This window comes from Anabrus simplex, chromosome 13 (assembly GCF_040414725.1).
Source record: "Anabrus simplex isolate iqAnaSimp1 chromosome 13, ASM4041472v1, whole genome shotgun sequence".
Classification (NCBI taxonomy): domain Eukaryota; kingdom Metazoa; phylum Arthropoda; class Insecta; order Orthoptera; family Tettigoniidae; genus Anabrus; species Anabrus simplex.
Genome location: NC_090277.1, coordinates 74,865,771 through 74,879,247, shown reverse-complemented (window position 1 = coordinate 74,879,247; position 13,477 = coordinate 74,865,771). Strand labels below are relative to the sequence as shown.

Genomic DNA, 13,477 nt, shown 5'->3' with positions numbered 1-13,477 from the left:
GCTGTGATCTTGCATCCGGGAGATAGTGAGTTCGAGCTCCACTGTTGGCAACGCTGAAGATGGTTTTACGTGGTTTCCCATTTTCACACCAGGCAATTGCTGGGGCTGTACCTTAGTTAAGGCCACGGCCGCTTCCTCCCCATTCCTAGGCCTCTTCTATCCCATAGTCGCCATAGGAAATATCTCTGTCGGTGCGACATAAAGCAAATTTAATATTTAAAAAAAGATAAGTAGGTCAACAGAGACAATTTTGTTTCGTAGCCAATTGGTTGGTACACTGTTTGTCTTCATTATAATCAGGCAGTCATGTTGATTTCTCAACATATCTCTTACAGCGCTGATTATATTGACAGGTATAAATTTGGCTTCTCATTGTTAAGAGGTTAACCTGATGTATTTAATTCCCTTTCTTGTAATGCCACTGATGTGCACGATACCGAGCGAGTTGTTGCGGGATTTGGGCCGCGTAGCTGTGAGCTTGCATTCGGGAAATACTGGGTTCGAACTCCACTGTCGATAGCCCTGAAGATGGTTTTCCGTGGTATACCATTTTTACACCAGACAAAAGCTAGGGCTGTACCATAATTTAGGCTGCGGCCGGTTCCTTCCCACTCATAGCCCATTACTATCCCATCGTAGCCATAACACCTGTCCACGTCGGTGCGACGTAAACCGAATTCAAAACAAACAAAACATGGTTGTAAAGATTTTTCGGTTCTCTTCAATCATATAATTTACCACTCTAACTTCCCATTAAAAGAAATCAAACATTTCACGAAAAGGTAAATAAGAACTCTATAACAGACTGAAACCACAACCGAGTATCATATTTCCACTTGTAATCACGCTTAGAAAACAGCGGACAATGATGATGTTGATAATAATAATAATAATAATAATAATAATAATAATAATAATAATAACGTCCCACTAATTATTTTTACGGTTTTCGGAGAAGCCGAGGTGGTGAAATGTTTTTTCCCATGGGAGTTCTTTTGCGTGCCCGCATATTTCCGACACGGGGCTAACATATTTGAGCACCAAATTATCACCGGAATGAGCTAGGATCGAACCTGCCAACTTGCGCTCAGAAAGCAAGGGCCTTAACTGTCGATGACAATATTTTGTCTACTTTGCTGTAAATTTTCGCCAACGCTTTTAGGAATAAAAACTCGCTTATTCGAATCGTACGACAGGGAATATTTTCGGTCGTTGAGCAGAATTGTGCCCCCATTTTAAAATATGTTGTTAGAAGACTCAATATGAACAGTAAATTCATTTTGTTTACTCAACTGCAATTGAGCACCGTCCTCTCTTATAAAGCATTCGTCCTGTAGTTCTTCTTTTTTGGCTTTATTTCTACCGGCGAGAAACGTCGGAAGTATACTGTAGTCTCTGAAAATGTTTACATGTAAGAATTTTAAACCATATCAATATCCACACAGTTTTAAAAGTCCCCTATTTGCATTGATGAGTATACCGGAGCGAGTTTCTTGCCAAACAGCTGAGACTTTAACAAGCTCCGCTCGCTGCAATAGTTCTCTCGTAGACGGTGGCGCCGCTGCTACCTCTAGTGTATTTTTTACTAACTCTACTGTGATGATTGAAATTTAATACTAAAAGAATGGTAGGCTTGCACAGCACCGCAGAAGTCTCTCGTACACTCACATCCTACCGGATGAAACAAGAACACCTCTTATTAGCTTTGCTATACGCAAGCATTGTAATTCTTTCACTGTGCTGCCTCTCACGAGAGAGCTGCAGTTCAGCCAACTGCAAAACATGGAGAGAAAAGTAAACGATACGCAAATCTTCCACATAATACGTTCTGTACAGCTTCGTCTGTTATCCTCTTTTGAGCGGGATTCATTTCTGATCAGACGCGTGTTTGTATTTGTTCTGTATCCATAGAGAAGAGCCCCTGGCAAACAAAGAGAGGGTTATGGCCTGGTTTATAACATAACGACTATCTGATGTTTTATTTATAGGAATGAACAGGCACAAAGAGAAGATTTGGATCATAGAAAGGTAGTAAGCACAGCATGTGGTAACAAAGGCAAGTACAGGAACAATAACTACTGTGATGGTTGGAATTTAACCAAAAAAAAGTGTGGTAGTCTAGCACAGCGCTCTCATTCATAGATCCCCAATGTTTAGCCCGCTCTTCCATAATGTAACGAGAGTAACATAACTGCCGGGATTGAGTGCCTCAGACACCAACTTGCCAGGTTCGATCCTGGCTCAGTCTGCTGGTATTTGAAGGTGCTCAAATACGTCAGCCTCTCGACCGTAAATTTACTGGCACGTAAACGAACTCCGATGTAAAATAAATAATATTTATTATTAGTAACATAACTTCAAGGTGCTCTAGCAGCGTGCCCCTGATGCGTATGAAAATCTCATTGCACAACTGTTGTTCGGGCTAGAGTATGATCGACCTTTATTTTTATTGTTTTCAATTTGCTTTACGGCGCACCATACAGGGATATGAAAATGCTACGAATGGGAAGAAAACTACCGTGACCTTAATCAAGGTACAGCCCCAGCATTTTAAGATACATAACCCTAAACACCTGAGCTCTAAATATTGACTATTGTATTGCGTCGTGCTGTGATATTTCTTGTTGTTTGTGTGCTGATATAATAATAGGAGGTGTTAACCTGGAGTTATTTGGTAACGAAACATAAAAATTAACTTTATTTGAAGCAGTGAACAGTCAGTCCACTAAGCAGCCAGAGTCGCAAACATTGTCATCCGGTCCTGGATTAATTAATGTAATACCAACTTAGTGGTATTCATCTGTCGGAGACGTATTAAGGTAGTCAATACCGAAAATGGTGATGGCAGTAGATTACCCGAGCTGGGAATGCAGAGACGCCAGTTTTGGTGTAGATGGGTGCTGCAGTCAGGTGAAAAAACAATTCTAAAAAAGATTAAATTTCGTGTTCGCTGATTCATAATCTCTGACTGTCCTTGCTCACATTACTGTGAATCGGACGTCAACTATTCAGAGACGATTTCTAACCAAACAGTACTGAAAGTAACTACAATACGGTAAAGTGGCAATTTCCGCAATCTTTTTTTTTTTTTGCTTTACGTCGCACCAACACAGATATGTTTTACGGCGACGATGGGATAGGAAAGGCCTAGGAAATGGAAGGAAGCGGCCGTGGTCTTAATTAAGGTACAGCCCCGGTATTTGCCTGGTGTTAAAATGGGAAACCACGGAAAACAATGTTCAGGGCAGCCGACAGTGGGGCTCGAACCGACTATCTCCCGATTACTGGATACTGGCCGCACTTAAGCGACTGCAGCTATCGAGCTCGGTTTTCTGTACTCCAGTGAGTGCTGAAAGATTACATTACGGTAAAGTGGCCTTTTCCGCACTCTTTTTTCAGTTCGGAAAGAAGGGAATTACGCAGTAATATCAAATGAAATATTTACAAATAGCCGCTAAAGTGGTATATTTACATTACTCGTTTCGGAACTTTTCACTCGTAACACAAATGATCATTTTCCGTAGCTGTTACGTAAATAAATTCTCGTATCAGAACGGCTGTATCTTGGATTCGAACTAATGTTGAGTTTCGGTTTCCAGGATAATTTCGTCCACTCGCAAGGACGTTTCGGTTCTATCCTGCGTTTTGCGAGAGTTGTGATGCCACTTTGATTTCCCGGCACGATCGAGGCACTCCTTGTTGGACGAGGGCTAGGAATGGGAAGGAAGCGACCGTGGTCGTAATCAAGATACAACCCGAACATTTGACTGGTATGAACAATTGGAAACCTGGAAAACCATCTTCAGGGATGCCGGCATGCCGTCAGTGGGGTTCGAATCCACTATCTCCTGAATTCAGATCATAGCTGCGCCACCCTAACCGTACGGCGAACTCACTTGGTATTTGAGCCGAAGTGTGTTCACTTTTATGTTAGAGTAAAACAGAACGTCGAAATTGACACGCACGCAGTTTAAATGGCGTCCAGCGAAAAATATCTGCGCGCGGTGACGGAGGCCACACGCGTCTTGAATTTCACTTTTTTATGTATATGGATGATGTTATGAATAAAATATTTCATGTTTATAAAAATATATTTCAGTTCCGTTAATTATGCAGGCCTGGCGACACGCTAGACCTTGTTGCATAGCCTAAGGGTTTGCTCTGTGTTGTATCCAAGTTATGTTCCCCACAGTAGTCGTACGTGACGCCTTTGTCTAACTGTAAATTCAGTTGATGTAACCACAAGCTGTAAGCATTCGACAATGCCGAGTTGTGCCATTCGCAGCAGGAAGTGTTCACTCCGGTAATGAGAGATGCGAGTAACCTTTGAGGTGTGCGCGCGTTTGACAAGCTCTTTCACTTCAACGAAGGTTGTTTTACTCTTAGCCGAGCGCGTGTCACATTCATTGTTCCATGCCACCGTCAAGGAATTTCTGAAGGAATCAAGGAAGAACCAGATACCGCAAAACATATCAAAAAGGTACTTGGTTGACACGAAAGAAATCGCCGAAATGCATTGTGTGCATATTCATCCCTCATAGTATCGATCTACTTGGGCAACCAAGCACTATTTTAACGTCGGATATTTCCGTTGAGTTTTTCTGTTCCAAACCACGCCTTTGCTGCCAGTTTCCGGCGAAAAATGTATTGACGCGAACTGACAGAACTTTGAAGATGACTAAACATAAGTTGTCTGTAATTTCTATATCCTCTCTGCTATCGAACTTCCTAAACTCACTCTGTACAGTATACGGTTTCACAACAGTCGTAACAGAGAGCTTCATAGAGAGAGGGCAACACTGCGCCGTCATAACCGATTTACTTAAAATACACAATGCCCTTGTCTGGACAAGTAAAATTTCAGAATTTATTCATAACTGCACAACATTAAACAAAAATATACACAAAACAAATCTGTACATTCATGGTTTGATTTTGAGTTTGTTCTCTATCATTGTCATTTTAGATCTGTTCTAGATTTAAACCTTGTTTCTAGTTCTCTAATAAATGTTGTTCTTTCTTTGCAGGTAAGTCGATGTCCGGTTCATCTTCTTTATAGCTCTCAAACACTGATGTCCTGTCTTCTCCAGTCTACAAGCGATTACTTTCGTGCTAACAACTTAAAGTAAGTGCGTTTTCTTAACTCATAAACTATAGCAATCCGTTATGTATCATGTTAAGTTACTTCGACTACCCAGAAAATGTTATATTATTTCTGGCAGAAGAATCGAAATTCAGTTTTTTTCAAAATCGTTCCTGTTAATTGCCGGTCTGAGTGGCTTGGACGGCTAAGGAGTTAGCCTTCGGATATTAACTTGACACTAGCATGCAAAATAAAACCTGTGGGACAAAATTCCGGCACCTCGGCGTCTCCCAAAACCGTGGGATATAAAACCAATAACATTATTAATTAATTTATACAAGATCTCAGTCTTTATGTAGCGACAACCTTTTCCTTGCTGCTTTACTGTTCAGTTTAATAAATCGCCAGAAACACGCCCGTATCTCAAGCGGGTCACTTTATCTTTCGGCGACAACACTTTGAAGATAGCTTAATTTCTGTGGAACAGAATTCTCGCGCCCTTCAAACTCCTTGCATCTTACTCTCCCAGTTGCCGAAATATTCCTTTTTTCCGGTCATATGACGCTCTAAAGAATGCTCCCGAATTACGGGAGAGGATTAATTCTGGGGTCTTTGACGCAACCTGGAGTCCAGATGTTGAGGCACTTATCGGTTAGAATACAAACTGAAGCTAATAAGTATACTCTACACCTGAGAACAGTTCTGTTATGAGGTCTGCATAACTTTAGGGGCCCAGTCTCTTAGAAACCCTCAAGGTTGTGTTACTCTCACTACAGTACGGAAGAGTGGACTAGCTTACTGGTCAAATTAGTTTATATTCTAATCTGTTCGTGCCTAACATTCGGGATCTAGGTATGAACAATAGGCGACACGCGAGGACACATTTTGAACACATGCTCAGTTAGACATGTGTTGCAGTCCTCACCTTGCATGTTGTCTGTCTTCTTGATCAGACAATGTTCGTAATCTTGTTCTACCGCATAATGTATAATTATGAATTTCATTAATACATACGTTTCCGGCTGTAGATTTATCTTCCAAAAGAACATTCGATGTTGCCTTACAAACTGTTCCTCCTGTTGCACCAAACTCCATTCGTTCCCGATTGAAGGTTCCACATCTCATCGACACTCTTCTTCCTTTCAAGACTTCAGTCTTTATGTAGTCCACTGCTCCTTCACTATTTACCGTCATCGTCGGCTGCGATACTGCAATATTTCCTTGACTAATAATCCCCTCCAATTATTATTATTATTATTATTATTATTATTATTATTATTATTATTATTATTATTATGACACTGTTATCAACCTTGAAGCATTATATGGATCTGAAATACTGATCATTGAGGGCAGATTATTGATTAAAGACGTAGAAAAGCAAGAAGGAAATATACTGTGGAAAATTATAGGGGGAATTTGGATAAGGGGATTTCATGACCTGTCCGGCTCCATGGCTAAATGGTTTGCCTGCTGGCCTTTGTTCACAGGGGTCCTGGGTTCGATTCCCGACAGGGTCGGGAATTTTAACCGAATTGGTTAATTCCTCTGGCACGGGGACTGGGTGTGTGTGTCGTCTCCATCATTTCATCTTCATCACGACACGTAGGTCGCCTACGGGCGTCAAATCAAAAGACCTACGCCTGTTGAGCCGAAGTCCTCGGACATATCCCGGTACTGAAAGACATACGCCATTTGATATCATGATCTGTACGAAAACACAGAGAAAACCTCATACATTTACCAAAAGATGTATGAAATTTTATGTGCATATTATCAGAATGAGTAATCAGAAAACCGAGCTCGATAGCTGCAGTCGCTTAAGTGCGGCCAGTACCCAGTATTCGGGAGATAGTAGGTTCGAACCCCACTATCGGCAGCCCTGAAAATGGTTTTCCGCGGTTTCCCATTTTCACACCAGGCAAATGCTGGGGCTGTACCTTAATTAAGGCCGCGGCCGCTTCCTTCCCAGTCCTAGCCCTTCCTTGTCCCATCGTCGCCATAAGACCTATCTGTGTCGGTGCGACGTAAAGCAGAAAAAAAAGTAATCTGAAATTGACCAAAATAATTTTGAATCTTGCTCTGTCAATGACAGTAAAGAACAACTGGCTGTTCGAAGTTGGAAAAAATCTCTAGGAAATAGGCATCACAGATGACATAGTGTTAGACAGATCTAAATTCAGAAAATTAGTTGACAATCTCAGCTTTAAAGATAAAAATTTCATGATGTTCCGTATTGAACTGTATCACAATTAAATTGAAATAATAAATAAGGTAGTTCAACCTATTCAATACAAATAAATGAGAAATGTAGTGTTACATTCCTATTTCATTAGAAGCGGAAGCGGTACCGGTTTCGCTCCCAATCCGGGTCATCAGCCGAATAAAACGCAAGAAAACAATCCATTTCCTTCGTCACACGTTAAACAATAATTTCTTTCTTACCTATGAATTCTTTATTGCGTTTTATTCGGCTGATGATGGCCCGGATTGGGGTCGAAACCGGTACCGCTTCCGCTTATAATTAAATAGGAATGTAACACTACATTTCTTATTTATTTGTATTGAATAGGTTGAATTACCTTATTGATTATTTCAATCTCAGTTCAATCATCATACAAGCACCACCGCCAACGAAACCTCGTCAAAAGATCGCAAGAAAGGCCACAGCGAGAAGATAAAGATATTTCGGAAGACGAAAAAGGGAACGACATCAGTTAAATAAGTTAAATCTCGCTCCTTAGTTGGGCATAACAAAGAAAAAAATCATCATCAGGTCTCTGACTTTCAGCAGGTTTTCGCATGCATTTTCCAAGCTGATCTGTCTTCTGCAATCCTTTTAGTCCTTTTTTTTTTTTTTTTGCTAGTTGTTTTACGTCGTACCCACACAGATAGGTCTTACGGCGACGATGGGACAGGAAAGGGCAAGGAGTGGGAAGGAAGCGGCCGTGGTCTTAATTAAGGTACAGCACCAGCATTTGCCTGGTGTGAAAATGGGAAACCACGGAAAACCATTTTCAGGGCTGCCGACAGTGGGTTCGAACCTACTATCTCCCGAATACCGGATACTGGCCGCACTTAAGCGACTGCAGCTATCGAGCTCGGTTCCTTTTAGTCTTCCCATATCCTATCGTCCATTAATTTTTCACACTGTCCATCATCTGATACCTCTCCGACTCGTTGGCTGAACGGTCAGCGTACTGGCCTTCGGTGTAGAGGGTCCCGGATTCGATTCCCGGCCGGGTCGGGGATTTTAACCTTAATTGGTTAATTCCAATGGCCCGGGGGCTGGGTGTGTGTGCTGTCTTCATCATCATCACGACGCGCAGGACTTCATAAATATCTGAATCCAGATACCTGCTCTACTTCTTCACCTGAAAGAACTACCTTTCTTCTTATTCATGATCATTGTCTTAGTCTTCTTTCCGTTAATTTTCATACCTATGTTCATACCAATTTTTCTACCAGCAGGATATTAACCATTTTCTCACTGTCTGCTAGGGCCACCATGTCGTCAGTAAATCTGATGCGTTCACTTTTCCTTCCTTCCACTTTAAAACCTTGCTTACGTTCATAACAGCTTCCAATTATTTCCTCAAGGTATATATTAAAAAAGATATAATAATAATAATAATAATAATAATAATAATAATAATAATAATAATAATAATAATAATAATAATAATAATGCCAAATTCTTTGGCTGAATGGGCAGCGTTAAGGCCTTTGGTTCAGAGGGTCCCCGGTTCGATTCCCGGTTGGGTTCGGGATTTTCTTCTGGCTCGGGACTGGGTGTTTGTGTTTGTCTGAACATTCTCTCCTCTTCATATTCAGACAACACACCACACTACTAACCACTACAGAAATACGCAATGGTAATTATTACAATTCTGGAGATAGGTTCGGCGTCAGGAGGGGTATCCGGCCGTAAAAGAGGGCCAAATCTGCAGGAGTTCGTACCCACAACCAACAGATGTGGGAAAGACGGTAGAATAATAATATTTTTTTTTTAATTTCGTATGGCTATTTCTAGCCGAGTGCAGCCCTTGTAAGGCAGACCCTTCGATGAGGGTGGGCGGCATCTGCCATGTGTAGGTAACTGCGTGTCATTGTGGTGCAGGATAGTGTTATGTGTGGTGTGTGAGTTGCAGGGATGTTGGGGACAGCACAAACATCCCCCGAGGTGGAGCAGCTTTTTTCAGGCACACCACCACACTGCATGTACCATTTCAACCACATACCAGCCCTTCTGCCATTCTTAAATGTCTGTCAGTACTGGGAATCGAACCCGCGCCCCCGAGGTCGGCAGTTAATAACACTAACCGTTACGCTACGGAGGCGGACATAATAATAATAATAATAATAATAATAATAATAATAATAATAATAATAATAATAATAATAATAATAATAATAATAATTGGGAAATAAACCATGGCAACTATATTTCCCTTGCATTCACAGGGTGTTACCATATAATGGTCACACTTGCTGGAAAGCATAGCACCAGATGGCGGTGAGTTGGACAAGTACTGTGCGGGGCGACGGGACTGCACTAGTGAGTCAGGCTCCGTGCACAGTGGATGTAAAGAGGCAAGGACAGCGAGTTACTGGTTGTTCGCCGAGGTATCAATGGCAAACAGTGTTACAGAGATCTTGTAAAATCTGTGGGTAGTAATGCCGTTGCGAGATGGCAAGCAGCATTTCAACACGGACGTGAAAAATGCAGCGGCGTACAACGGTCTGGAAGACATGTTTTTAGTGACCTTATATCCCTCAGTCTTCAGACCTCTTCTTCTGTTCCCGGGAGGAGGCTTCTTCCTCTCCTCATGATTTGTCAAACCATGACTCCCCGATCTTGTCTTGGTCATCTTTACCCAATTCCTTATAGTTTCATTTTTGACTCCATCCTTCCTTGACACACCACATGCCCATGGCAGCGTTTTCATGTCTGCCACTTCAGGGTTTTTTTTCAGGAGCCTTTGTCATTGGTACCATTTGCAAATCATTCGTCAAAGCGGAATCCTGCTCTTATAAATAAAATACTACATTAAATAAAACAGCATTCGTTAGAACTAATTCCCTTGTCAAGGGCGCACACCTGTCACCTGCCATTCGGTAAATAATGGGTTCGAATCGCACTGTCGACAGCCCTGAAGATTCTTTTCCGTAGTTTCCCATTTTCACACAAGGCAAATCGTTGGGCTCTGCCTTAATTAGGCCTTTCCTATCCCATCGTCGCCATAAGACCTATCTGTGTCGGTGCGACGTAGTGGTGGTGAAGATTATTGTTTTAAGAGGAAGTACAACTAAGTCACCATCCTCTCCAAGTGTTGCCTCTTACGAGAGGCAGGGGATACCGTCGGTGATATACTACCACCCCCACCCAAAGCGGGCGGTGCGACGTAAAGCAAATTTAAAAAAACGATTTTCCGAATTCAGTAGAGATGAATAATTTATTAAGTCGTTTTAAGATTTATATTGGAATACTGGCTTAGAGGAGGTGATGCAGTGAATTTCCTCTCCAAGGCGTAACAAGGGGGTGTTTATATACGAACGGTACTATAACAGTAGAAACTATGGGGAACGTTGTGTTCCGCTCTTAAGGAGATCGCCGCGAGTCAGACGTCTGACGGTCTGGACCGCAATTAAACGTCGCTACAGCGATACGCACGAAGAAACATTCCTCACGCTTACGTGAGACAGACGTCTCTGACGTCACGCGAGGACGGCGGCTGGCAGTTCTTGCTAAATCTTACTTTGGCTCGGCCCACCTAACGCTGCATGCCAGCATTATTACTCAGCCGTGCCTCCTGCTAAGCAAGAAAGATTTATCACCCTCTTCTACAACGTGTTGGATCTCTAAACTTAGGAGAAGGGTTCACAAGAACGGATTTCTGTTTTCTCCTTACGGTAATGAACTGAGCTCTTCGCCTCTGTGTGAAGAGTTGCGTGGAAGGAAGGGATAGTTCGCTCACTCGAAGTGAGTTCTCGAAGCGTACGGCGGAAACAAAATCAAACGGTGAACATTTGATAAACTAATGATATTCAGAAGTGCGAAATTCGTAAAGTGTCACGACATAGTAACTTACTACCCTTCCTAATCTAATGGCCAGTTGCTTTCTTCTCCGTAATGGGAAGTACTAGCACTAGGGTCTAGCAAAAAAGGAACATACCCAGAGGGGAAGCGGGGTGAACCAAGGTTAGGGAGTTTTTAATCTGTAAATTCATCTGTCATTTATTCTAACTCATCAAAAATAAAAATAAATAAACTTAACACTGTAGCAAAATATTTACAAAAACGAAACTGCTGAAGCACTTTACAGCAATTACACACGCCAACAAATCTCTGTTGGCCTCGTATGATGCATGATTTACAACAAAAAAGAATGTATTTCACCAAATGAATGTAGTACACAATATTAAAAACTAATGGCTCTGGGCTCTAGACCCCGGAGCAACGAGCCCGGCGCATGCACACTGCACAGCACCCACAGAAAGCCTACGGTTGATATTTTCATGAAGAAAGTAAATTATCATTGATATGTGGTATAGATTATGTTCTTATATTTAAGTAATGTTTTGAACAACCGAGTGCTAGGAATGTCCCCAATTTCAGCCGTCAGAGAATTCCACAGGCGGATTGTAGCGGGGATTAATGAATCACTGTAACTAGTAGTGTGATTGGTAGGGAAATATTTTATAGTAAAAATACCGTAGGAAACTTTTCTGAACCTCTTTCAACTTGATCCTGATATAATGATATAATGTGTAATATGTAGGCAATGCTGCAAACGAGACATCTTAACAACTGCCAGATTCAGCTGCCGAGACGAAGCTCTGGCCAACAGGTACTGGGGTAATGAATATGAAAACAAGTCCAGAATCTGCGGAGAAAGTGAAGAGAAAATCGAACACATTTTATAGGAGTACGTTGGTAAGGAGGAAGGTAGATGGAAGAACTAGACAAGAGCACGTCTTGGACGAAAGGGAACTGGTGATGAGAGATATTCTAAACCAAAATAGAACAATAATCTTGTAAATAACCATTTTATAATTAATTGTTATGTTTCATATAAATCGTTGTGCAGCAGTTACCGAAATGTTAGCCGGCTGACAGATCACCTTGCGCTCTTTGCGGGACTAGTAAAGAGAGAGTAGGTAAGGGTTATTCTGCCCGAAGGCAGGTCCGAACCTCCGTAGAGGTGTTCCTGAGCCGGAGTTTACGTGCGGTAGGGTGGCCAGTTCCTTTCCGCTCCTCCATTCCCTTACCCCCCACCAACAGCGCGTGGCAACCCATCCAACTCCACGCTACTTGGGTTATAAAATAACTAACTCTGGCAGAAGTAAGGAGGATATAAAATGTAGACTAGCACAAGCAAGGAAGGCCTTTCTTAAGAAAAGAAATTTGCTCACTTTGAACATTGACATAGGAATTAGAAATATGTATCTGAAGACTTTCGTGTGGAGCGTGGCATTGTATGGAAGTGAAACGTGGACGATTATTAGCTCAGAAACAAAGACAATAGAAGCCTTTAAAATGTGGGGTTACAGAAGAATGCCGAAGGTGAGATGCGTAGATCGAATCACAAATGAAGAGATGCTGAATCGAATTGGTGAGACGAGATCCGTTTGGCTAAATTTGACCAGAAGAAGAGATAGAATGATACGACATATCTTAAGACACCCGGGACTTGTACAGTTGTTTTTTGAAGGAAGTGTAGGCGGTAAGAATGGTAGGAGTAGCCCAAGTTATAAATGTAGGATGCAGCAGTTACGTAGAAATTAAAAGGTTAGCACAAGATAGGGTGACATGGAGGCTACAAAAAAAAACAGTCTATGGACTGATGAAACACACACAACACAAAAGCATAGTTAAACATAAACGTTTTTACATTTCTTAATAATATTCATCACTTCATAATATTAAAAAACTGATTTCATAAAATCTGATGATGCCCTTTAATTAAAGAACGAAACGTATCATTTTTTAATTAATGGTTGATTTTTCAGGCATTTTCTAAATTAATGATATACTGAATTCGTTTCGACATAGAGAAAAACCTTAGTATAGAATTACAATCACTGTTTTAACACTACAACGGCAAAATTTCCAATGTCGAAAGGCAATAAATAAAACCATCTTCTCTTAGGCTACTTCTTTTTTTAAGAATATGAAAACCGATTACGGATACCTTCAACAGAGTATGTTACGTGAGGTACCTAGCACTGTATATTAGGGAGACCAGGGTCTGGAGGCTGAAAGGGTAAGGGTACATAATGAGTATATGTGTGTAGGCATATGTAGTGGTGCTGTTCATATTAGATTCACATGCAAAAGCACTAGAATCCAGGCATCTCCTTTATTCCCCTTCCCCCTGTTCACCGCGGCGT

At 41.5% G+C, this 13,477-nt stretch overlaps 1 protein-coding gene across 1 annotated transcript in view; it reads left to right on the top strand.

Annotated features, from left to right (window-relative positions):
• Window positions 1-13,477, top strand: part of LOC136884946 (uncharacterized) — a 535,891-nt gene that overhangs the window by 13,085 nt on the left and 509,329 nt on the right. The gene's annotated exons all lie outside the window — the stretch shown is intronic.